Source organism: Limanda limanda, chromosome 14, assembly GCF_963576545.1.
Source record: "Limanda limanda chromosome 14, fLimLim1.1, whole genome shotgun sequence".
In the NCBI taxonomy this organism is placed as follows: domain Eukaryota; kingdom Metazoa; phylum Chordata; class Actinopteri; order Pleuronectiformes; family Pleuronectidae; genus Limanda; species Limanda limanda.
The window spans coordinates 1,521,821-1,548,438 of record NC_083649.1 but is presented as its reverse complement, the minus strand read 5'-3'; the positions used below and the strand labels follow the sequence as shown (position 1 = coordinate 1,548,438).

Genomic DNA, 26,618 nt, shown 5'->3' with positions numbered 1-26,618 from the left:
TGGCAACGAGACGAGGTCACCACACATCAGTGCTGAGGGTTCATTGATTCATAAAGATCCTTGAGAGGCTGAAGGTTTCATTTAAAATCCATCTATCATCTTTAAGAAGAAAAACGAGACACGATCAGTCGATCCAGAGCTACGGATCAAGTTCAGTGTGAGGACGAGAAGGAGCTGCTGATAAATCACAAGATGCAGGTGGAGATCTTGGTGGTTGAAGGACAAAGGTCAAGGTCGCTCAGTTCATGTAGATGTTTTAGAAGATAAGTATTTCTCATCTGGAGACAGAATGTGTTGTGATATCGAGGCTCCTCCCCTTCTGAGGTCGCACTCACACCCCCTCTCAACCAATCCTGAGTCAGTGACGGTTTTTATATCATCAAATTACTAAACGTGAATCATGTTCGATGAAGCTGTAGTTTATTAATTTGTATTTATGTCTAACTTTAGCTTTATTTAGTCAAATCAATAATTTGTATTAACAGTCTTTTATTGTATCTTCTTTACACAGGCCAGTCCTCAGGTTTACAGGGTTTTAAAGTTTGGAACTTTGATTAAAACCTTAAAATGTGTTTGAGCCGTAAAAGCCTTTTCACTCAGATCGATCAGAAAGAGAAGAAACCGGCTCCAACCGGACGGAGACGAGTGTGAAGTGGAACCAGAGCAGCTCACTGGTCACAGACGGACGTCGGCTCACGTGTTAATAACTTCAATTAGAAATCACTTCCTCGGATCATCGGGTGTCGCTCGTCTGATCTCCACCCAAACACAAATAACTACAAAGAGTCTTGAGCTCAAAGCGTCTGTCGTCCAAACGTCTTTGATTCGTCCTGACGTCCCAGTGGGACAGCAGCGCTAACGCTAGGAGACAGATACCTCGTTAGCATGATGGCGTCCGCCTGAGGGCAAACGTCTATTGTTAGCATGATAGCACGGCCCCAGAGGGAGCGGTTATTTCCAGTGCCGGCCTGCTCAGGGGAGCGGCTTGTTGTTAGCATGCTAGTTAGCCACAGGGATCTGCAGCTGCAACCAGGACACGCAGAATAAACATGTGTCTCATTGAGATTCATCCACGTGAGAGTTTCACCGGCCTGAACAAATGGTTCCATTTAGTTTGTTTTCTATTTGACTTCTTCATCTTATATCATTATTTGTTTGTGACAGCTGTTTGAAGTCAAATCATCAAGTCGCAATTAAGTAAAAATTAATTTACAGGACGAGAATTAACTGTTATTTCCTCAACATCCTGGTCTTTTCTCGACCTGACTCATCCACTCAGGGACGTTTCCTCATTCTGTGTCCAATCAGAAAGCTTTCTGGAATTTTCAACTTCGTCCCTGTGACTTTTTATTCTGACAGTGAGCGACCGCCGCACACCGCCACCTTCATCGGTTAAACCCGCTGGCGAAGACGAAGGTGGTGGCGAGAAGTCCTGGAGGAGAGAGCATCACGACATCATGTTGAGCTGCTGGTTACAGGAAACGGGCCCCAGGGGGCGCTGACACATCCACAGCTCCTCGCTGCTGTAAACTTCCCTCCATAGCTTCATGTTTGTAGCAGACACACGTAGACGTGAGAAGTGAAGCCTGACGTCTGTTTCACTTGGCGTCTGAACTTATTCAAAGTTCTCCACCCGACCCGACGCTTCCCAGGATTCATTTCACTTTACTAACAAATCCTGTTTTAAAGAGTAATGAGAGATGCTTGAGTTTCAGGCATCAACTCAACCAAACAGCTATTGTTACACAAATATGTCCAAGTTCAACTCTGTTGCTAGGCAACAGCAATATGACAGCTCATGTCTCATCTGCTAACATGGAGGGGACGGGGTCATGACCTGTGCTGCACCCAGCCTCCAGGGGGCGATCAAGACACTTCACTTCACTTTGGGAGTTTTCACGTCAGAGAAACGAGACTCAGTCGCAGTTCAAAGGAGCATGTGAGTGATTGACAGGTGTCTCGGCCAATCACATTCAGATTCTGTCCGTCGTCTGTTTTGTCCAAACCATGATTTCCCGGTTGAAGCCACCGACAAGCGGACATGTTTTTATTCAGTTTAAATCCCTGTTGGCTCAGAGGAGCAGAGAATCAGACGGTGATTTACAGGAGGACCGGAGGCGCCTGAGCAGCGAGAATCATTTTGTCTTAAGACTTAATCCCCGACTGTGAGAGCGCTCGGCACGGAGTCATTTGATTAAAGTCATTGTGTGTTCAGGGATTTACGGCGTTGAAGCCTTTGTGAGAAACAGGAAGCTGCACTTCATCAGCCACACAGCAGCAGGACGTCTTCCTGTCGACCACGAGATAAGAAAACTTCACCACACGGAGATTCTACATTTTGTTGCTTTCAGCGGAAAAAAGTAATGACGTATTTTGGGGAGAAAATCAGATTCTGGACTTGATTTATTCGACTTCTGGTTTGTTCGGTGACCTGGAGCTCAGAGCCAATCAAAAACAAGTGGAGCTTGAAAACAAGACAGAGGACCTCAGTGAAAACAGAGGGATGAAGGACAGAAGGTGGAAGACGAGGTGGAAGAGGATGGAGGGATGAACAGTGAAAGAGAGAGAGAGACAGGGAGGATAAAAACGACACAAATAGAGATTTCACTTTTGTTTCTCTCCCGAAGGACGTTTGGTTTGGAGGAAGGAATCGAACTCGCGGGTCACTGAAGATGCTGACGACAGTGAACTGCGATTTCTCACGAAGAAGAAAAACAAAACACGACTCACAGAGTTTCAAATACACGATTTATAAAATGTTGCTTTGAGTGACTAACTAATAAAAACTAAAGACAACATGATAATAAATAAAATGTCAATTGACCCATTCGACGGCTTGACAGCTTCAAATAGTAAAGCTGAACCATCCGGATCGCCCCCTGGTGTCAGAACAGGTCAACAACCCTCCTCCTCCATGTTAGCAGATGGGACATGGATCATCCTAAAACATCTAAGTAGACGTTAAATAAATGTTTGTAAACTTGGTTTCTGTCGTTACCGGTCGTTCTTCTCTCTGATGTTTGTTCAAGTTTCTGATCAGTTTGGTTTGAATCAGTTATTTGATGATATAAAAACAGGCGGACCCTGACTCAGGATTGGTCGAGAACGTGTATGGGCGGGACCTCGATACCACTGCTCCACAGACTCTGACTGCAAGATAGTCGTGTTGTCGTCTTTATTGACATTTCGTGGTTTAACAAATTTTTATTCATTTATCCATTTATAGAGGAGATGATTTACATCAGTTTTTTTCATTTTTCATTTGATATTTGAAGCCAAATTTGTCAAACATTTCCTGGTTTCAGATTCTTACCAAAGGACTTTTCTCCATTTTACTTTTTTGTATCAGAATCTTTGGGGTTTGGACAAAACAAGACGTTGGAGAACTTTTGCTCTGGCGACTTGTCCGTCCTCTCGATCAGATGATTCATTAACAAACTGTTGTAAAGATGAATCTTCTGTTCCAATAACCTTCTCTCTCTCCTCCCTCTGTTTCTCCGCCTGTCCCAGTCTGCTCCCAGTTCTCCAAGGGCGTGTACGCCATCATGGGTCTGTACGACCGGAAGACGGTCAACATGCTGATGTCCTTCTGCGGCTCGCTGCACGTCTGCTTCGTCACGCCCTCGTTCCCGGTCCAGACCAACAACCAGTTCGTCCTGCAGCTGCGTCCCCAGCTGCAGGAGCCGCTCATGGCTCTGCTGGAGCAGCTGGACTGGAGCCGCTTCGTCTACATGTACAGCTCCGACTCAGGTGAGGACTCAGCAGCTTCTGACCCGTCACCTTCAGAGGAAGAAGTCTTTGTGTAACAGATGCAAAGAAGAGGGCCAAGTCAAACGAGTCTCTGAACATGTTGATGGTGTTTGTCAGGAAGGTCTCAGACCCAGGTCTCCGTCTTCTGCTGCTGTCAATCAAACACGTTCACCCTGTGAGTCTCTGACCTGTGACCTGTGACCTGTGACCTGATGTCGGTCGGTGGCTGACTCGGTCTGATCTTGTTGCTTCTTACATCTTCCCAGGAAGCCTTGGTGTCTATCTGGTGTAATAGATCGTAACCGTCTTCCTCGGCCGTGCCGTCCATAGATATACGGAGCCGGACGTCCCCACATGGCGGCCATCTTGCCAGAGGTTGCTCTCTCACCCATAACATTGTGTTGGTAAATAACCATAACTTGCTCAATTTTCAACCGATTTTGAAACGATCTGTTTTTTTACAAACGTCAGAGATGTAGTTATGACACTGCATAAATTATTAAATTTTTTAGAAAATAACATAATTATTCATAAGAATGCAGTGTCATATCTACATCTCTGACGTTTATAACAAACCAAACCGTTTCAAAATCAGTTGAAAATTGAGCAAGTTATGGTTATTTACCAACACAATGTTATGGGTGAGCGAGCTGCCCCCTAGCAAGATGGCCGCCATGTGGTGACGTCCGGCTCCGTCGAACGAGACATCTAGTCTTTATATATATCTATGGTGCCGTCTGTCTAATGTTCCTGATCCTGAACATCTGTGGAGGAGATGTTTGCTGTGAAGGTTTCCAGGAACCAGGAGCTTGAAACGTAGAAACACTCTCAGAGATAAGAGAAGAGAAGGTGATGCTACGTGTGCTTGGATTTTACTTTGATTTTATACGAAACAACAACTTTCTGAAAATGTTAGGAGATGGAATCAGTTTGTCTGAGTTGTGGAGGAAACCAGGAGACGGTCAATGTGTAACGGAGGAAATATAAGAAGCAGGATGTGAAGGAAGATATTTAATGGAAACACTAGAAGTCGCTCGATACTCTGAGCTGAAACTCAAGATCTGAGACCAGGAAACGAGCAGGAAGCTGGCGACAAGTCAGGAGGATGAGAGGGAGAGAGTGGAGGAGGTGAAGAGGAGGATTGAGAGGGAGAGAGGGAGGAGGTGAAGAGGAGAAGATGAGAGGGAGAGAGTGGAGGAGGTGAAGAGGAGAAGATGAGAGGGAGAGAGTGGAGGAGGTGAAGAGGAGAAGATGAGAGGGAGAGAGTGGAGGAGGTGAAGAGGAGAAGATGAGAGGGAGAGAGTGGAGGAGGTGAAGAGGAGAAGATGAGAGGGAGAGAGTGGAGGAGGTGAAGAGGAGAAGATGAGAGGGAGAGAGTGGAGGAGATGAAGAGAGGAATCAGAAACAGGAAGAACATTTTGATTTATTCAGTTTCTCCTCCTCTCCTCTCCTCTCCTCTCCTCCTCTCCTCCTCTCCTCTTCCTCTCCTCTCCTCTCCTCTCCTCTCCTCTCCTCTCCTCTCCTCTCCTCTCCTCTCCTCTCCTCCTCTCCTCCTCTCCTCCTCTCCTCCTCTCCTCCTCTCCTCCTCCTCTACTCCTCTCCTCCTCTCCTCCTCTCCTCCTCTCCTCCTCTCTTCCTCTCCTCCTCACCTCCTCTCCCCTCCTCTCCTCCTCTCCTCCTCTCCTCCTCTCCTCCTCTCCTCCTCTCCTCCTCTCCTCCTCACCTCCTCACCTCCTCTTCTCCTCCTCTCCTCTTCTCCTCCTCTCCTCCTCTCCTCCTCTCCTCTTCCTCTCCTCTCCTCTCCTCTCCTCCTCTCCTCCTCTCCTCCTCTCCTCCTCCTCTACTCCTCTCCTCCTCTCCTCCTCCTCTCCTCCTCTCCTCCTCTCTTCCTCTCCTCCTCACCTCCTCTCCCCTCCTCTCCTCCTCTCCTCCTCTCCTCCTCTCCTCCTCTCCTCCTCTCCTCCTCACCTCCTCACCTCCTCTTCTCCTCCTCTCCTCTTCTCCTCCTCTCCTCCTCTCCTCCTCTCCTCTTCTCCTCCTCTCCTCTGCTCCTCTCCTCCTCTCCTCCTCCTCTCCTCTTCTCTTCTTCTCCTCCTCTCCTCCTCTCCTCCTCTCTTCCTCTCCTCCTCACCTCCTCTCCTCCTCCTCTCCCCTCCTCTCCTCCTCTCCTCTCCTCCTCTCCTCCTCTCCTCCTCTCCTCCTCTCCTCCTCTCCTCCTCTCCTCCTCTCCTCCTCTCCTCAGCGGTGAGGCTTGGATTTCTGTCTGGTTGCAGCAGACTCCCCAAAGCCTTTTAGTGTGTGTTTGTGTGTGTGTGTGTGTGTGTGTGTGTGTGTGTGTGTGTGTGTGTGTGTGTGTGTGTGTGTGTGTGTGTGTGTGTGTGTGTGTGTGTATTGACACTGCTAACAGATGACAATTTATTACATAACAAACTTACAAGTCTGCTCTGCCCTTTATTATTCAACAAACACACACAAACACACACTCAGATAAAGAAGTTATCGATGCTGACTCATCCCATAATTATCGCTCTGTCTCGTTGCCATGGATACAGACTCCTCAGACTCCTCCTCCTCCTGTTCATAGCTATAATAGCTGTGTGTGGTTATTTGGATACGTTGTGATTTTGAGTAAATATAAATGTTATGGTTTTCTTACTCTTCTTCCTCTCTTCTTCTCCTCCGTTCATTAAACTGTCCAGAGAAGCGAGGGAGCTTCTACTTCTCTCTGTTCTACACAAGTGCCTCTGAGCAAGGCGTTTATCCAGGTTGTGGCTCAGTGAACCTTTGCATTAATAGAAATGAATCAGTGGACGACACAGACAGCAGCTGCTGAGGAAATAAACCAGGGAGCATCGACTCGCATGAACAGAGATCCTGTGTAATTGAACATGAAACGGATTCAGTGTGTGGTTGCTGCTGCCGCGTCGCTAGGCTAATGTCTCGCTAACACACGAACACACACACACACACACACACACACACACACACACACACACTGTTATCCGCGCTCCAACACACTCGTTACCAGCTGTGTGAAGAGCGAGACGGTTCGGAGACGGACAGTTTGTCTTTTTTCTTCTTTTCTTCAGGTTGAAGAAACAGGAGGAAAACGATCACAGTTGTGTGTTTTTTTTGCGTAACTCGACACGAGAGATGTTTTTACGTTTGTCTTGATTTCACCTCTTGAGTTTTTATGAGTTTGACTCGTAATAAATCGACTCGACTCAATTCAAAGTGTCTCTGAAGTGAAGTAAACAACGAATCCTAACGAGGAGCGAAGACAAGTGAAACGATCGAGCACATGGATGAGACGAGTCCTTTGGTCCAATGGGGACGCAGCTAATTGGCTTCAGGAGAGAAAACACTGTCAATGATGAAATGGGTTTGAAGCCGAGCTCTGCGAGAACGTAGTCAAACACAGTTTATCAGATCCGATGATTGAGGACATGTGAGGTGTTTGGGTTAACTCAAGGTTAATCAAACTGAATAGACATGTTAAAAAGTCAAAAATTCAGTGTGTCAGTGAGTGGATGTTGAACCAGGCGCCAGGACAGATGCAGGTTCTGGAGCATCATCAGTGTTCTCCTGTGAAAGCTGCTCTCCAGAGACACTGCATTTTGAATTTGCAGTTTGCGAGACTGGAAATAGAGTTTGTTTAAAAGTTGATCTCACTCAGGAGGTCGAGTTAATTTGGATTCAGAGAATAGTAATCAAAACAAAAATCAAATATTTTTTATAACGATTAAACCTTTCTTGTGAGTTAGGAACTTTTTGGAAATGGTGGGAGTGTAAATCGCCGGAGGAACCAGTGGGAAAGTTGGATTCATTTTTTTAGTTGTTTAATCTCAAACCAAAGTAGTGGATTGACCTGCAGGTGGCGCAATATTAAAATTGACCATCACTAAAGTTATTGCAACTCAACCTGAAGGGACAATACTGGTCTCTATTGGTCTCTCATGTTCCTCCTCCTCCCTTCTTTCCTTTCTTTTCCTCTCCTCCTCCTTCTTCTTTAGTCCTCCTCTCCTCTCCTCTCCTCTCCTCTCCTCTCCTCTCCTCTCCTCTCCTCTCCTCTCCTCTCCTCTCCTCTCCTCTCCTCTCCTCTCCTCTCCTCTCCTCTCCTCTCCTCTCATAAAGGATGTTTATGTAAATCCGATGAGCAGATTAGTGTCTATATTTATAAAACGTGTCCCTCTCTCTCTCTTATTCTCTCGCCCCTCTCTCTCTCTGGCGTACCTTCCTGTTTTTATCTTTCATCTCCTCTCTCTCTCGCTCTCGCTCTAATTGAATGTTATACGTTATCATTAACACTTGACTTTGTGTTGCTCCGTGTGTGTTGCTCAGTGTGTGTTGCTCAGTGTGTGTGGTTGTGCGTCACTGCAGCTGTAAACACTGTCACTGTGCGGAGGCTAATGAGCAGTTTCCCATCGGACGATCAAACAGCAGCAAAGTTCCCTGAGAGTCTCGGCTCTGCATCGAGGGAACTAATCTCTACATGGACACAAGTACCATGTCCATGTAGCTCCGCCTCCACTGCTCTGAGTCCACGGATCTGATGTGGAGCATTTCATCTCAAATTTAATCAGAAACATGTTACAGATTTCAATGCACCTCACATTTTAGAATTCTTTGTTTTTAAATGACACGTGATGAGAACCAGAGTTAGAAGCTGAATTCAACATCACTGAGCCGTGGGTTCTGATCCCTGAGTCCAGAACCATAAACGTTCATATGCATCTGATAAACATCAACGATCCGTCAGAACTAATTCTGGTGATTGGAGCAGGTCCTTAGAAGACATTTATTAATGTTCATATTTAAATATCTGCACGTGGACGTTCAGTAACGAACACTTCAGATCAAAGTGGGACCAGCGAGTGATTTACTGGTCGAGCTGGTTTCAGTCCATCAGTCGACTGCAGCTTCACAGGTTCTCCTTCTGCTTGTCATCGCTCCAGATCCAGAATATTTATTATTAAAGTTTAATTGTTCATTCATAAAAAATATGTCTATGTGATTCCAGAGTTAATGTAGATGAACAGTCTGTTCATCAGCGTGAGTCTCACGAGGATTCTGTCACCGCACCAACTGCTGGTGTGTGTATTTATAGTAAAGTTCTTTCAACTTTGTGTGTGTGTGTGTGTGTGTGTGTGTGTGTGAGAGAGAGAGAGAGAGAGAGAGAGAGAGAGAGAGAGAGAGAGAGAGAGAGAGAGAGAGAGATTATCTTTGAAGTCTCTTTTTCTACATGTGCCTCACTGGTCTTTGAAGTCTATCTGAATTTTGCTGACTTGTCGTTTGAACATGCTGTGTTTGTGTGTGTGTGTGTGTGTGTGTGTGTGTGTGTGTGTGTGAGTCTCTTTGTGTGTGTGTGTGTGTGTGTGTGTGTGTGTACTATAAAGTGCTGATGTGAGTTGACTCAGTTTTAAACCTCAGTTAGTTTGTAGAAACTCGACATTTGAAGATGAATTTATCGATGGTTGTTGATCTTATGGATCATTTCTCTCATTGAGATTAAATCCAGTTGTTGCATCTGTTTGTGTTTCAGTTATAACTTCTGTCTGTAACAGGATCTGCTGATGTGGTCGTGCACAGGTATAATAGAGAACCAGGACTCAGGCAGTGTCAGGGAGCTGATGTTTGTAAAGCTGTCACATTGATGATCCTCAGAGGATGAACTGTAAAACCTGAATACCCAGAATCCTCAGGTCACATGTTGAATCTTTGATCGAGCTTCATGTGTAAAAGTGCAGAAGCTGCAGTTTGCTCCTGAGTCTTCGTGTTCCTGACGCTCGGACGGTGTGAGGTCACATTTCTCTGCTTGAATAATGAATCACAGCCGACCAGAGGAGATGAGATAAGAGTCCGGTTCCTCAGCACTGATATTAATCTGTTCCTCTCGTTTCATATCAGGCTCCTGAAACTAAAACAAAAACCCACACGAGTGTGTGTGAAGCAGCTTGTTGAAGATTCACCGAGGTCGAGTCCGGCCCGAGGCCGACAGCAAACATCACACGAGTCTGAGTCCTCTGGAAAAAACACAGCCCCCCCCCCCCCCCCCAACAGAAATCACTCAGTGGAAGTTAGGTCAGGAGCAGGGAGGCCCAATCTGAATGTTGCTGACTTGTCGTTTGAACAAGGTGTGTGTGTGTGTGTGTGTGTGTGTGTATGTGTGTGTGTGTGTATGTGTGTGTGTGTGTGTGTGTGTGTGTGTGTCGAGGTGTGGTGGGGTTTGAGGGGGTTTGAGCGGCACGGTGGTAGAGTGGTTTGCACTGTTTCCGAGACCTCTCAGAGAGTGAATGATTTGTTTGTCTCATTATGTTGGTCTGTGGTCCATCGGTCCATCGGTCCACTGGTCCGTCCCTCCGTCGGTCCACTGGTCCACCGGTCCGTCCGTCCCGGTATCAGACTCTGACGCCTCCACCCTCTCACACAGGGGTCTTCAACGTTTTTCAGGCCTGGACCCCCAAACTGGTGGAGAGATGGAGCAGGGACCCCCTACTATATATATTAGTTTAGTTAAAAAAATTGTGTTTTATATTAAACTGGGCCTAGTGCCATGTATAAACATAACTACCCTGTTATTGTGCATTCAATACTAAGCTATTCAAATATCACACAGGTTCATATATTCATGTTTTTGATTTAAACATGTGCAAGGTACAGGGTGGCCATGTCACTGCCATTTATAAACATACATCTTGCATAGAACACTGAGCTATTAAAGTAATTCACTTATTCATGTTTTTATTTTAAACATACATGTGGAAGAGACAGTGAATCCTCAGCTGTGGATGGCACACACATACTCCCTCATCAGTGAGATGTCGGACCCTGATGGGTAGCACACCACTTATCTAATCTTGGATGGATGGAGGTCGTCAGGCAGAGGGTCAAATCAGCCTCACAATGTGTTGGATGCGTGTTAATGTGTTTTTAAAGACATTTAAATTTGTGGGAAAAAAATTGGTTCGAAAATAATTAAAAAATTATAAAAAAAAATTAAAAATTAAAAAAAATTGTCTAATCAACCAAAGATTTTGCGACCTCCCTGCAGTATCTCCGCGGACCCCCTAGGGGTCGCGGACCCCCTGTTGAAGACCTCTGCTCTAACAAGTCGTGCAGCTGATGTTGACTGAACATTTTCTTGAGGACTTTTCCATCGACAAACAAATGTTGTTTTCTTTGTAAAATCCTTCACACGTTTAGTTCTTGTAGAAAAACAGCAGCTGATCCACATCCGCTGCTGGAGTCCACACGTCTCAGTGACTAGTTGGACGCTGGGGACGGTTGGACGTCTCTGAGGAGGCAGCGGTCCACACGACTGACTCAGAACCAGCATCAGTCTGAGGTCAGTGGTTGTGTAACGACAGTCGTGCACATTACCACAGTTATATCGACTTAATCACATGGAAAACTAGGACGTCAGTTAGTCACGGCCCTGGGACACCACGTTAGATCCACTGGGATCCATTTGAATCTGCAACAAATCACACTCACAGAAATCAATATGATGTCTTATTATATCCGATATCTTTCTTCAAGGTCCGTGAGATATTCTCTGGGAAATCAAAATGTCCAAACGTGTAAAAGAAAGTAAAATAATGAGCTTGGCTGACGTAACGTCCCTGAAGGAGGAGACAGGAACCTCCTCCTCAGCACGGGGACACTGACTCTCGGGAACTCGCTCGCAGGTCTGTCGGTGCTGCAGACCGTCCTGGACACGGCGGCCGAGCGGACGTGGCAGGTGACCTCCGTCAACATGGACACGCTGACCGAGGCCGGCTTCATCAAGCTGCTCACAGACCTGGAGCTGAAGAAAGACTTCCAGGTCATCGTCAACTGTGAGCTGCTGCGACTCAACTCCATCCTGCAGCTGGTAACACACACACACACACACACACACACACACACACACACACACTGTGACGGACTGAACTCCTCCTGAACACACACACACACACACACACACACACACACACACACACACACACACTCTTCACTCAGTTTAATGCAGCTCTCCGGCAGAGACGAGTGAAGAAACTCTTTCTCGTGTGAAGGATGTTTTAGAATCTGAGCCGAGACCTTCATCAGTGAAGCTCCTCTTCCTCCTGAAGAGTCGGGGGGGGATCTGTGATGAAGCTGTGTTGGCTGCAGCTGAATTTAATTTCTCTTTAGCTTCGGCCTCCTCTTCCTCTTTTCCTCCCCCATCGTCCTTCCTCTTCTTTCTCCTCCTCTTCCTCTCTGGTGCCAGTTGACTCTTTTAAATCTGAGAGGAGCCTTTTCTCTTTCTTTCCATCGCGTTCTGATGATGAAGACGAGCAATTAATTCCTCAAAGGGAAACCGAGTCGTCCAATTAGCAGCTGTTTGAGAGGACACACACACACACACACACACACACACAAACAGTGTGATAAATCTGTAATGAATTATTTTTATCATCATCAGAAACATCAGAAAATGTGATTAGCATGTCGTTTCTTCTCGCTCAGATTTCTGCTCAGAAGAGAAGCTTGAAGAACTACCACTTCATCCTGGCCAATCTGGTGAGTCTGTCTATTTACTGGAGGCGAACCCGTGTGTGTGTGTGTGTGTGTGTGTGTGTGTGTGTGTTCAGGAGGAGTTCAGTCCGTCACAGTGTGTGTTTGTGTGTCAGGGCTTCATGGACCTGAACGTCACCGAGTTCCAGAAGCTGGGCGCCAACGTGACGGGCTTCCAGCTGATGAACTGGTCCGACCCGGCCGTGGAGAAGATCAACCAGGACTGGCTGGACTTCGACAGCAAGGACCTGAAACTGGCCCGCCGGCCCCTCCGGGTACAGACACACACACACACACACACACACACACACACACACACACACACATACACACACACACACACACACACACACACACACACACACACACACACACACACACTCGATGGTGACGCTGGCTCTTCTCCACTCCTCAGTACACCGGAGCTCTGACCTACGACGGCGTGATCGCCATGGCGACGGCGTTCCATAACCTGCGACGGCAGCGGATCGACATCTCTCGCCGCGGCAACGCGGGGGAGTGTCTGGCCAACCCCCCCGCCCCCTGGGGCCAGGGCATCGACATCCAGAGGGCCCTGCAACAGGTACACAACTACACACACGTGTACACAATCAGCAACAGCCATTCAATGGGTTTGTGTGTTTGACATCGTGTCACTGTGAAGGAACAAGTTACAAACAACAACTAACACACTCGAGTTTGTTTTCCCACATTCATTAACGATTCTCATATTTCACATTGATACGGCTCCATCTCTCCCAGGCTGTAGCTTCTCGTAGAGCGACCCAGATCAGTCAGCTTCACTCTCAGAACCTCCGTCAGCTCCTTCCTTTCTCCAGCTGAGATCAACGTGCAGGAAGAAAATGCTTCTGAGATTCTCTTGCTTCTCCAGTTAAAGTTTGATCTGGAGCAGAATCGTCTGCAGCTGCAGGTCGAGACGTTAGAGTTTCTCTCCTCAGTCACATGACTTGTTGTGGACACGTCTTTGACCTGTGTGGGTGAAGGTTCCCTTTGGACCTGATGCAGCAGCAGCAGCACATGGAGACTGTGCCAGTTCTCGGACCTTCAGGATTTCAAACAGTCCCACGTGTTGTTCTGCTGAGCAGCAGGTTGATGAGAACAGTTTCCTGGCAGCTTCACCGATGCTTCAACAATGTGGAGCTCACGTCGACTCTGACAGTGAAGAAAGTCCAAGAGGAAGTTGTGGATGTCGAAGGGTTTGATTTCTCATTCGCTGGCTGAAGGTGTGAAAGCGGTTTCTGTGTTTCCCTCGATTCACAGTTCACGTCACAAAGTTTACAACAAGAGTTGTTTGCATCAACTTCTGACAAATGTCACACTTTCCATCAGTTTCAACTCTTCATCTTCCTGACTCACTGTTTCACGCTCTTTCTGCTCTTCTTTAATATAAATTGTCGCAGGTAGAACCGACCGTAAATCCTCTAGTGTTCTTAGAAGAACCGAGTTCGTTAACCAGCTGTGATCTTCACCACGTTCAGAACTCGTCGTGACCACTTTGATACTTTCATCTTGGTACTGAGCTAAATCCTCTTCATCTTCTGACGTTAAATGTCTAATAACAAAGAAAATGCAGCTTTGGACGAAACCCGACAGGCACTGCAGCATCGTGTTACCGTGACGATGAGCTATTATAATAATAAGAATCCGCTATTCTTAGTAACAGGGAAACAACAGCACCACCATGAGGTCAAACTGGAAAACACAACATTACTACATCACCAGAGAGTTGATAAACAGTTTCAGAGTAAAATGTTAAAATATTTGTATCCTTTTGGCGACAAAATCTGATGAAGACAGAAGGGAAAGAATAAGATAATGAACAGAAGCTGTGTGTGTGTGTGTGTGTGTGTGTGTGTGTGTGTGTGTGTGTGTGTGTGTCTGTGTGTGTCTGTGTGTGTGTCTGTGTGCAGGTGCGTCTGGAAGGTCTGACGGGTCACGTTCAGTTCGACGAGCACGGACATCGGACCAACTACACGGTGACGGTGATGGAGCTCGGCAGCAAAGGAGCCACCAAGGTGCAGCTTCCTCTTGTTTAACGGTTTTAATTCCCACAGACGTTCGGTGCTTTTCTCTCCATCAGCTCGTTTCCCTGCTGAGCTTCTTCTTCTCTGATGATCAGTTCAATCAGCTGCTGGTTTGCTCTCGAACCTGCAGACTCACAGGATTCTGTTCCCCTCCCTCAGACACTCTGAGCTTCTGGTTGATCACCACCTCGTTATACTGACGTAGATACACACTCGGGTTTCACATCCTGGAAATGGGTTTGTGAAGAGTTTATTTGACACAGTGATGACTTTACAATTTTTGTTAAATCCAGTCAGCAGCTTTTAGAGAAAACACGAGCCCACAGAATAAAGCTTCACATTAATGAGCATCAAGTAGCTGCAGGTGTGAAGGTGGCGAGGAGATAACCGCTGTGATGTAACGGGGTTGTCCTGCGTTTAGATCGGCTACTGGAACGAGAGGAGAGGCTACGTGAACACCGCCACCTACAGGCCGGCGCCAGAGGAGGCCTACGGTCTGCAGAACAGAACCTACATCGTCACCACCATCCTGGTAAGAGGCTCCTCCTCCTCCTGCCCATGTGTAGAGGGCGGGGCCAGCCTGGTCCTATAAAACACAGCCAAAAGGAGACATATCATTCTTTTTGTTTATTGTTGCTGAAGATGAGAAACTTCTCCGTATTGAAACTTGTTGAGGTTGTTTAAAATCATCTTTCATCATTTTTTCTAACCTGCAGAAATCTGTAATTTGAATCACTTTATTTGCTTCATAAAAGAGAATAAACGAGGGATCAAGGGTAGAATAAATAAAAACAAGGTCGGCAGTAAATTCAAAGATCGATAAAGAGAGGAATGAAAGGAGAGCAGGAAGGAGGCGTGACGGAAAGAGACTGAAACATCAGAAACCTCCTGATCTCCTCATGTCTCCGAACAGGAAGCTCCCTACATGATGCTGAAGAAGAACCACGAGCAGCTGGTGGGAAACGACAAGTTCGAAGGTTACTGTGCCGAGCTCGCCTCGGAGATCGCCAAACACGTGGGCTTCACCTACCGCCTCCAGCTGGTGGGCGACGGCAAGTACGGCGCCAGAGATGGAATCACCAAGATGTGGAACGGCATGGTGGGGGAGCTGGTGTACGGGGTGCGTGGCCGACTCCACACGAGTCACTTTGCTGAGGTCTGGTGGAGCAGGTCCATGAACCTCACTGGTCCTCTCTCTCTCCCTCTCTCTCTCTCTCTCTCTCTCCTGCAGAAGGCCGACGTGGCCGTGGCGCCGCTCACCATCACTCTGGTGCGAGAGCAGGTGATCGACTTCACCAAGCCCTTCATGTCCCTGGGGATCTCCATCATGATCAAGAAACCCACCAAGTCCAAACCGGGCGTGTTCTCCTTCCTGGACCCGCTGGCCTACGAGATCTGGATGTGCATCGTCTTCGCCTACATCGGCGTCAGCGTGGTGCTCTTCCTGGTGAGGGGGCGGGGCCAGCGTGGTGACACAGAGACTATCTAATACGCTGTAATTACCTGTTTGTGAACAGATACAATAATTGTAGTATTAAAACAGCATCATCATAAAATACATCCAAAGAATAAGAAATGAACTCGTTGTAAAGTTAGATAAAGTTTATTATGTTAGTTCATGAGTAGAATAATGAAGTTCTTCTGTTTGACAAGCATCAGTTCTCTGGGTTGATTTGATTTCTTCATTATGAAAGAAACAAATATAACAACAATATGAACATGAAGCTGAGAGACTGGGTTTGGATGAACCACTCTGACTTGTAATCGAGTATTTTTACTTTGACTTAAGTGGAGGAACTGAGTATTTCTTCCCGATAGTTTTTGTTTGAAAAGGCCGTAAGTAATTGGACAGTTAGAGATTTGGTTGTTTTATTTTCTCTCCTTCACAGTTCTTCTTACATTTACTTAAACATACTCGTATTAAAAGTGGACGTGAAAGTTTTATTTAGTTTCAGTTAGGGCTGGGCAAGTTAACTCGTTTTAATCGAGTTAACTCAAGTGATGAGTTAACTCGATTGTTTATCCGCCAATTATTTTCTTTTTTCCTGTTCTGCAGCAGTCAGCAACAGACTTTCACAAAATAAAAGCCTGACTTTCACAATAAAACAATAAATAATCAAACCTGAGTGAATGCGAGATAAAATAATTGATCGAGTTAACTCATCACTCGAGTTAACTCGAGTTAACGCCATTGAAACGAGTTAACTTGCCCAGCCCTAGTTTCAGTCTTTTCTTTTATCACTGGTGCTGAAGCTGAAGCTGAAGTGTCTCCTGAAGCCTCTTCTCAGATTGTGTCCTGGTCTCTGTTTCCAGGTGAGTCGGTTCAGTCCTTACGAGTGGCAGGGCGAGGACTCTGATGACGAAGATGAGACCGGCCCCTCCTCTTCGTCTCACCGAGCTCCGCCCACCTCCTCGGAACTCGCCCACTCCTCAGGTAGCTCAGGTATCTCGTCGTGTTTCCAGTCCGCTGGTCGCTGCCCGGTTCGTTTCCCTCGTGACCCGACTCTGTTTTGTCAGGTTACTCTCAGAACCAGAACCAGAACCAGATCCAGAACCAAGACCAGAACCAGCAGAAGGAGAAGGAGGCGTCTGGATACACCAACGACTTTGGGATCTTTAACTCCCTGTGGTTCTCCCTCGGGGCCTTCATGCAGCAGGGATGTGACATCTCACCCAGGTGAACGACCGCAGATCTTTGGTTTCGTGCTCGGACACAAATTCCTGTTTTTAAATCTTTTATCTTTGAGGCAGAGCAACAAACTGTGAACGTTACTTTTACATTTCATTCATAAAACATTACAGTTTTTTCCCTGATTCCTAAAACACAATAATCCTGCTCAGCTGTTTACTTGGCTGACGACAGATGCTTGTGTTGTTTTGTGTGTTTGTGTCGTTGAAATATCTTCACATGTCTAAAAAACCTGATGATAAACAAGTGTTTTGACGATATTAAAAACTGTTTTAATTTCTCCTTCTGTTTGAAATGTGCCCTTTTCTTTTGGCCACATGTCTCAGTCTCACAAGCTGTTGTCTGCTCGGCTGGACAAGTCGTTTGTGTACGAGATGAACAACACAACGACAACAACGACACACAATTCTCCTGAATGAACACAAGCTGTGGGAAACGCAGCAGATTAATATAAACAGGAATTATCTCTAAAATCCTGAAAGAAAATACAATTTTTTTTCTATAAGGTGTTCACTGTAACAGTCCTCCAACTGTACACACACACACACACAAACACGTTATCATGACACACACACACACACACAAACACGTTATCATGACACACACACACACACACACACACGTTATATAGACACACACACACACACACACACAAACACGTTATCATGACACACACACACACACACACACAAACACGTTATCATGACACACACACACACACACACACACACGTTATATAGACACACACACACACACAAACACGTTATCATGACACACACACACAATCTGTGTGACGTGCTGCCGGGTCAGTTATATGTTACTGTAGCGTTCAGGCCTGAGGCTCTTTCTATTCTGGATGTGTGTGTCCATGTGTGTGTGTGTGTGTGTCCATGTGTGTGTGTGTGTTAATATATGTATGAGTGTGTCACTGTGTTTGCATTTATGAATATTTCAGAAATCGTTTTCCTCATAACCTCATTATAATAACTCTCTGCATTATGTACTGTGATAAAGGTTGTGTGTGTGTGTGTGTGTGTGTGTGTGTGTGTGTGTGTGTGTGTGTGCGTGTGTGTGTGTGTGTGTGTGTGTGTGTGTGTGTGTGTGTGTGTGTGTGTGTGTGTGTGTGTGCTGCAGGTGAACAACAGAACAGAATCTTTACCTTTCGTCTCTTGGATTATGTCGATATGATTTTAATCTGTTATCATTTGCACCAGGTGTTAGAACGTGTTCATCTTCACGTTGATCATTTGAATTAGAGTTTTAATATAAAAAAATGTAATTTAATGTTCAGAATCACGATCCAGTGCTGCAGCCGTCTTTCTGTCTGTCTTATTTTGAAGTTTCTTACAATCGTTGTGAGGACATGTTGTCGCTTTGTGTGTTTTCTAACTGTCTCAACCTTTCTTTAGTTTGTGTTAATGTTTCTCATGTGCCATCAAACAGGGTGACCTTTAGTGGACTGTAGGGCTAGTGTGTGTGTGTGTGTGTGTGTGTGTGTGTGTGTGTGTGTGTGTGTGTGTGTGTGTGTGTGTGCGTGTGCGTGTTCACACCGCTGACTCTCTGTTGTCACATGAGGATAACCTACATGTATGTTGTGTGTCCTGTGATTCACGGAGCAAACACACACATTAGATATAAATCCTCTCTAGCTCCTATTGGAGGAAATGTGGGCGTGAACAGATGATTCTTACTTTCGTTTTTCCTCAAATCCCTGAAAAGAATCAATTGTAAAATATGAACATATTCCGTCAGATCCTGGCAGACGGAGGACACAGGAGAAAGTCCTGGTTCATCTCATGAAGGATTCAAACATGAACCACGTTGACTTCCTGCTCTTTAATCCTCGACCTGTTTGTTCACTGGAAACAACCTGTGGGCTCTGATCTAATGTCTCATGTCTTATTATGTGTGTCAGTGTTAGTCAGTGTGTGTCAGTGTGTGTCAGTGTGTGTCAGTGTGTGTCAGTGTGTGTCAGTGTGTGTCAGTGTGTGTCAAGATCTTCTCCGTGGACTCGCCCACAGATCTGACTCTGACTGAAGGTTGAACCTGTTCTCTGCAGGTCTCTCTCCGGTCGAATCGTTGGAGGCGTCTGGTGGTTCTTCACCCTCATCATCATCTCCTCCTACACGGCCAACCTGGCAGCCTTCCTCACCGTGGAGAGGATGGTCTCCCCCATCGAGGGCTCAGAGGACCTGGCCAAGCAGACAGAGATCTCTTACGGGACCCTGGATGGAGGCTCCACCAAAGAGTTCTTTATGGTGAGGACATCTCCTCAGACTAAACTCACAACGAGGGCTGAAGCCCTGAGCTCGTTTTCAACTGTTCAAAGACGAGATCCAGTTTGGAAAACCAACGGGTTCAAAAACATCTGAAACAACAGGTTCACAACAAGATCTCTCACGTGTGAAACATGGATCTGTCACTGAATCTTAATCTCGTCCTCTTCTCTTCTTCTAACCTGTAGAGGTCCAAGATCGCAGTCTTTGAGAAGATGTGGTCGTACATGCGGAGCACGGACCCGTCGGTGTTCGTCAGGAACACGGACGAAGGGGTGGTGCGGGTCCGGAAGTCGAAGGGCAAGTACGCCTACCTGCTGGAGTCCTCCATGAACGAGTACATCGAGCAGAGGAAGCCCTGCGACACCATGAAGGTCGGAGGCAACCTGGACTCCAAAGGCTACGGAGTGGCCACGCCCAAAGGCTCCGCCCTCAGGTACTCTCTGAACATCTGGAACGGCGACAGTCTGTGTGGTGGTGTCTCGTTTTGTCTGTTTCTGTTGGAAGTTAGAAGAATAGGAAATGTTCATATATACTGATCCTCGTTATCAGCACATCGCACATGTTCATTTACTCTAAACTCGAACCTGCTGAGAATCTGATCCCAGACCAGTCGTCACCGCTCACACGTCAGGAGCTGATGGAGCGTTTGTTTCCTGAGACTCGATAAACGCTGACGTGGTCAAATCTCTGCACAACCACAGACTGTGAATAAAGATGAACATCTACAGCCAAGTCCAATCCTCTCTATCGCCCCCTAGTGGCTGGCTGCAGTTTAGGTCATGCACCTCCTCCATGTTAGCAGATGGGACATGGACCAAACTAAACCATCATAGTAGACGTTAAATTAATGTTTGTAAAGATGTTTCTGTCGTTTCAGCTCGTTCTCATCTCTCTGATGTTTGCTCAAGTTTCTGATCACTTTGGTTTGAATCAGTTATTTGATGATATAAAAACAGTTTAGACGTATTGATTGACAGCTGAGACTGACTCAGGATTGGTCCAGCACATGTGTGGGCGGGACGTCGATACGACGGCCCCGCCCCCCGACGATCTCTACAGCTCAGACTCTCAATGAAGAGTCGTCCATCTTTATTTACAGTCTATGTCAACATGGAAACTTCAGAATATCAGAGTCAAGTAACTCCAGTGAGTAACTCCAGTGAGTGGACTCCAGTCCTCAGCAGCTGCTCTACTGACTCGGCTCCGTGTTGGTTGATGAAGTGTGAACATCACTGATCTGTTCACGTGATGAGACACTAACGAGACCTGTTAACTGTCTGTGAGTCTGTCTGTGTCTCTGTCTGTCTGATTGTCAGTCTCTTAATCTGTCTCTCTGTCTGTCTTGTCTATCTCTCTCTTTTGTTTGTCCTTGTCAGTGTGTGTCTGTCTGCCTGTTCCGTCCCTGTCGGCCTGTCGACCTGTTGACCTGTTGACCTGTTGACCTGTTGACCTGTTGACCTGTTGACCTGTCTGTTGTCCTCTGTTACTGCCTGTCTGACTGCCGAGCTGCCCGTCTGTCTGCCTCCACATCGCCTCTGAATCACACTAACCCCCCCGATCGATAGGAACCATGCTGCTGTCGGGTGAAACCAAAAAACAAGATTGTAACGAGCCTCATCACCATGTTGGCTCATCTTTATTTCATGGAAAAGCAATTTGGTTCTGATATGAAAAATGATAATTACTCAGCAAAACTATAAACCGTCTCTGAGCAGTAATGAAATCAGCCGGTTCGTCTTCCAACTGCAACGCTAACGTTTCATCAGGAAAACAAACACATCAGTTTCTTTTTTTAGTTATTTTGTTGTTTTGCAACAACGCCCACGTCGGACGCCAGTTACAAACCAATCAGAGTATAGGTAGACTCCGCCCACGTAGGTGATGACCACAGGACATCTTTAGTCCCTAAATTACAAAGTGAAACTAAAACTAACAGATCAGATGAAACTACAGAACAAACATGAAGCAAACAAATTTATAGTAAACTCAACATCCCAAGATCACTGGACATTTAACTGGTTTATTATATATATATATTTATATATTATTGTAGGTTGGTGACCGAACACAAAACCAAACCAAAAATCTTAATTCAGCTAAAAGGTGAAAATCACCTTGTTCACCTGACGCCAGCATCGCTTCTCTTCAGCGTTTGTATCAGAGAACATTTTGCTCTCGTTCTTTCTGCCGAACATCAGCATTCTGCAGCGACCTCGACTCAGAGAGGAAACCAGTTCAAAGATGAGATTAGAACATAAGTTCCTCCGTGTTTCGACTTTATTTCATCTGTGGAGAAACGTGTTGCTGAGACGGCAAATTACAGCCGAGCAAACTGAGTTTCCACATTCAGAGTTAAATGGTTTTAAATTTGTGTAAATCAAATGAATGAACTGTGACATACACTGATAATATTGTAAAAAGCATAATCACTTTAATATTCCCTGAGTCTCTGTCTCTGGGTCGAGCGTCTGTCTGTCCTCACGTCCTCGTCCCCTCAGCATCTGTCCTCACGTCGCTGTGGTCAAACGTACGATGACTGTGCTTCCGTTCGAGTCTTGTTCCAGAATGTTACAATTCATGTGTTTTCAAAATGTCCAGTTTTAAAACAGGTATGTTTTTAAAACTCTGCCGGGAATTCCAACTTTTTATTCATATCATCTATTATAATAATATCCTCTCAATTTATTCCACAAAACAACAATCGTCTTTTACACTCAACTACAAATTGATATTTTTATTCTAACAGATTAGTTGGATTCACAATTTTTACATTTTTAGTTTGTGCTTATTTTAACTGGACTGTTTTTATTCTCCTCATCTTAACATGTTTCTGTGTCGTGTCTGTTTCTGTGTAAAATGCACTTTAGGACAAAAGCTCTTCCGTTGCTCTTATGGTGTAAATCACGTTATTGTCTCTGAATCTGAAGCATCACTGCTGAGTCATTTCAATGATCCCAGTTCATCAGCATTCGATCCTCACTGCTTCCTCTGTGCTGCTCCGCTCCTCACTGAGACCTGAAGGAGAACAACATTTGTTTGACCATCGTCAATTCTTTTAACCTGAGTGATGTGATAGTTCACATTGTGAAAATCCAAATCCATGAATGTTGTTTCTCCTTCGTTTATCAGGGAGGAAACGGACATGAATGTGAAGACGAGGTTTTGTGCAGAGTCGTCAGTTCTGGGATTTATTCACAGTTTTTCAATCCAGTCATTTCTAAAATGTTTTCTTCCTTCATGACGTCTTTGATTATAATATCCAACCTTCCACTGGAGCTCCTCCCTGGGCTGGAGCTGCTGGAGCAACGGTTCCAGCTCATTACAACTTCTGGTTACATTTCTGATGATCACCCTCTAGTGGCTGAGGGAATAATGACAGGAGCAAAGTCAGGTGACGTAGTAACTAGTCCTGTGACCAAAGATCCTCAAACCTTAACAAAGTAAAGTATTTAAGTATCAACAGGATTGATTCAGCTTCAAACAGCCCAGTGAAGAGTCCTTCAGAATAAAAGCTCGGTGGAAATGATACACAAACGTTTAAGTGACGGAAAACAACATTTTAAAAAGGCCTGTGTTGAGGAGCAGTGAATCTTTCCTTCAGTGTTTCACCAATAATAACCTGCCTGTCATAACACATGTGATGATGTTGCTCTCTTCCATGACGAGTCCTCTGCTCATTAACACTCAGTTCCCTTTTATCCCTTATTGTGACTATCATCCTCGTAGAAACCCTGTTAACTTGGCAGTGTTAAAACTGAACGAGCAGGGCCTGTTGGACAAATTGAAAAACAGATGGTGGTATGACAAGGGCGAGTGCGGCACCGGGGGAGGGGACTCCAAGGTCAGATCACCGTAACCCCAACGGGTAACGACAGGCAATGGCACACCAGGGTAACCGGCAGCAGCTCTCACTAGCGACTCCGGGCGACACCACCAGAGGGAGCTAGATCCCCGGTGTCCTTCACAGCTACAGTCACACTACTTCTACCTCTGTAGTAGAAGGTGATCGATCCATCAAGTGTTTGTATCAGAGGGAGTTCACAAAAAGATCTTCTATCTCACAAGGGTCAAAGAAATGTTAAACAAACGGGGGTGAAAACATAACCTCCGTGGCGGACGTAGAAACTGCAGATGATCCTTCCCCGGGTCACGTGACCTCTGAGGTCAACTCCCCTTCTTTCTTCTGCATGAATCCTCCTGAAGACGCCGGATGTGTTCAGCTCTTGCCGGTTACCCAAAGTGATATAGTAATACACATCTCGCACACAGGGAGTCAGGCTAAACGAGCTAGATGGAGTATTAACGCATATCACTTTGATGCTGACCTTTTCTAAAACAGTTTTATCTGTGAGACTGTGTCTGTTGTTTCTGTTTCTTTTCTTTTCTGTCGATGTTATTGAGATGTTCTCTGTAGCCAATCACAGCTTCTGTACAGCTAATGCTACTGTCGCTAACACGGTTGCTGCTGCCGCGGCCGCGCTGTGGCCGCGCAGCTGAACAATAACATAAGATAACATGGAGGTGCATAATGTTATTTATGTTATTCCCCCCCCCCCACCACCCCCTCCCTGCCTCCCATGGTTCTTTGAAGAATCCCAGTAAACCTAGCAGTACTGAAGCTCAATGAACAAGCCATCTTAGACAAGTTGAAAAACAAGTGGTGGTATGACAAGGGGGAGTGTGGACACAAGGACTCCGGCAGAAAGGTCAGTTGTTGAGGTCGCTCTGGCCTGGTCCCACATGTGATGGTTAACCCCCCCCCCCCAACCCCCCCACCCACCCCCTGCTCCCCCGACAGACACACAAACCCAAAGCCCCAGAACTCAGCGGCTTCACTCGGAAAAGAAAAAGGTTTTTTCACGTTTCATTTTTTCGTAGCAGTATTTGTTTTTGCCAAAGAATCCATTTGGGAATTTTTTAAAAGTCGAGTTCTTTTGATATTTTCTTTATATTTATTTAATCTCTAATCTTTCACATTGAATAACAAAGTAGTTATCTGGATGTACCTCTGTGTCTATGAGTGTAGGCCTCACACGTAATCAGAACCTATAATCAACACAACGTTAGTCCTATCATATAACTTTGATAAGTCAATATAATCTAAAAGCTTATTGATTAGATAGATAGATAGATAGATAGATAGATAGATAGATAGATAGATAGATAGATAGATAGATAGATAGATAGATAGATAGATAGATAGATAGATAGATAGATAGATAGATAGATAGATAGATAGATAGATAGATAGATAGATAGATAGATAGATGGATACTTTATTAATCCCGAGGGAAATTTAGATCAAAATAAACAAAAATATATACATATATAAATATATAACTATATAAGAATATTTAGTGGTAAAGTCCGTGCATGGGGCTAGTATAGCCAGTAAAGGGCATGTTATATATTTGTTTGTAGATAAAACATGAAGAGTTCATCAGTGAGGTTTTATGTTAACTGTATAACGTAGAACTGCTTGTGCTAAGCTAAGCTAAGCTATCCAGCAACTGGTCCTAGAAATCATCCTCTATTTCTATTGCTTTAAAAACAAAATGAACAATGTCCAACTTTGAAATTCAGATTAGGAGCTTAAAAAAATCGAGTTTTATTATTACAGAGAATTTCTATTTGAGTTATTTGGAAAAACCTTTTTGTTTTTAGAATGAAACGCTGCTGCTCAGCTGATCTTTCTGAAGAGCTGAAGGACGAACGAAGGGAAATATGATCGTAATATTCTGACGGGAATAATAGTCCTGTGACTCAGCGTTTTACATTCAGACTTTATTTTATGAACTTAGTTTCCATAAACGTGAGAGAACGAGCTGCACTTCAGCCGACTCTGACCAAGCAGACGTTTCGGAGACAAGAGGTTTTTCACATCTCCAGATCAGTAGAAATCCAGCAGATTGATTCGGAGGCTTTTCTCTGCTCAGCTTTCCTTCTGTTCTCCAGAAAATCCTCCGGTCGGCTCCGAGCCCGAAGCAGCCGCAGACAGACGGAAACTCTGACTTCTTACGTCCTTTACTTTCAAAATCTGAAATCCACGACCGCCATTTAAATTTTAATTTGAGTTTGTCCTCAAGTTTTAAAAACTTTTAGAAGAGAAGTTTTCTATTCTGCGTCAATGTGATCAAATCTGTCGTGAAAAAGAAACTCGAGAGCAAAAAGTCAGATTATCATTTTCAATTTGAATCAAACACGTCACATGTAAAAAGTCAGATTTTCCCTCTCTCTCTCTCTCTCTCTCTCTCTCTCTCTCTCTTTCCCTCTCCCCTCTCTTTCTCTCTCTCTCTCTCTTTCTCTCTCTCTCTCTCTCTCTCTCTCTCTCTCTCTCTCTCTCTCTCTCTGTCTTTGGCTGCTGACCAAATGAAATCCAAGCCACTGACCACAGCCCCCCCCCCCCCCTTCCCTCCACACTCACACAATGATGATGTTTTTGTCTCCAATCTGTCATGTGCCTCCTGTTCGCTCTGTGTAACAAACCATAACTAACAGAAACAAAGAGAAAAAGACGATTTAAATTTCAGACTGAAACTCTGGTGAAGTGAAAACATCGGGATGCAAATATATTAATAAAATGTTCCATTATTTATTGTCTTACAATTTAACAGGACAACAACTAATATACAAACACAACATTTGAGATCGTATATAATATTACATAATGCAAAATGAATAGAATATATTTATTTATCCCTCTTATGAACTTAAGTTAAGGAGAAGCAGATTAGCAGAGAATGTCCGTGTCTGATAATAATACAACAATAGTTTTAGCAAATATTTAGAAATGAATACGTGAGAATGAGCACAAACATTTTGTGAAATTTCCCTGTAAAATAAAACGATTTGTATCGTCAATCAACTAATATTTATTACTTAATCTGATAAAGTTAAACCATTAAAGTTGAAAAAGTGTCACAGTGAAATAAATATGAATTGACCTGTTTCAGTCTGACTTTGAATCGTCTTTTTCTCACATTTCTCTGAAGCTGATTGGCTGAGGTTGAAGTGACAGTTTGGAGAGGAAAGCCTTCTGATAGGCTCCTCCCTCTTCCTGCTGTGCTGCAGGACACGCCCACCGACACCAAGTGCTGCATGTGTCAGACGAACGAAACCAGAGCTCAATAAATCCTCATTGTCTCTAGAATAATGTTCTTTTAAAGGATTGAAAGTTGAGACGACAGAAGTGATATTTTACTGTGAAGAACAGTAAAATATCACATCTTCATTCCAGTATAAACTAGTTCTGTAGAGACTGAGACACCATTAAACTCCAGTGTAGTGACAGTTTGTTAATAAATTACGCTTTCTGTTGAG

At 45.0% G+C, this 26,618-nt stretch overlaps 1 pseudogene; it reads left to right on the top strand.

Moving 5' to 3' along the window:
* LOC133019726 (glutamate receptor 1-like) overlaps positions 1 to 26,618 on the top strand; it is a 37,463-nt pseudogene that overhangs the window by 7,347 nt on the left and 3,498 nt on the right.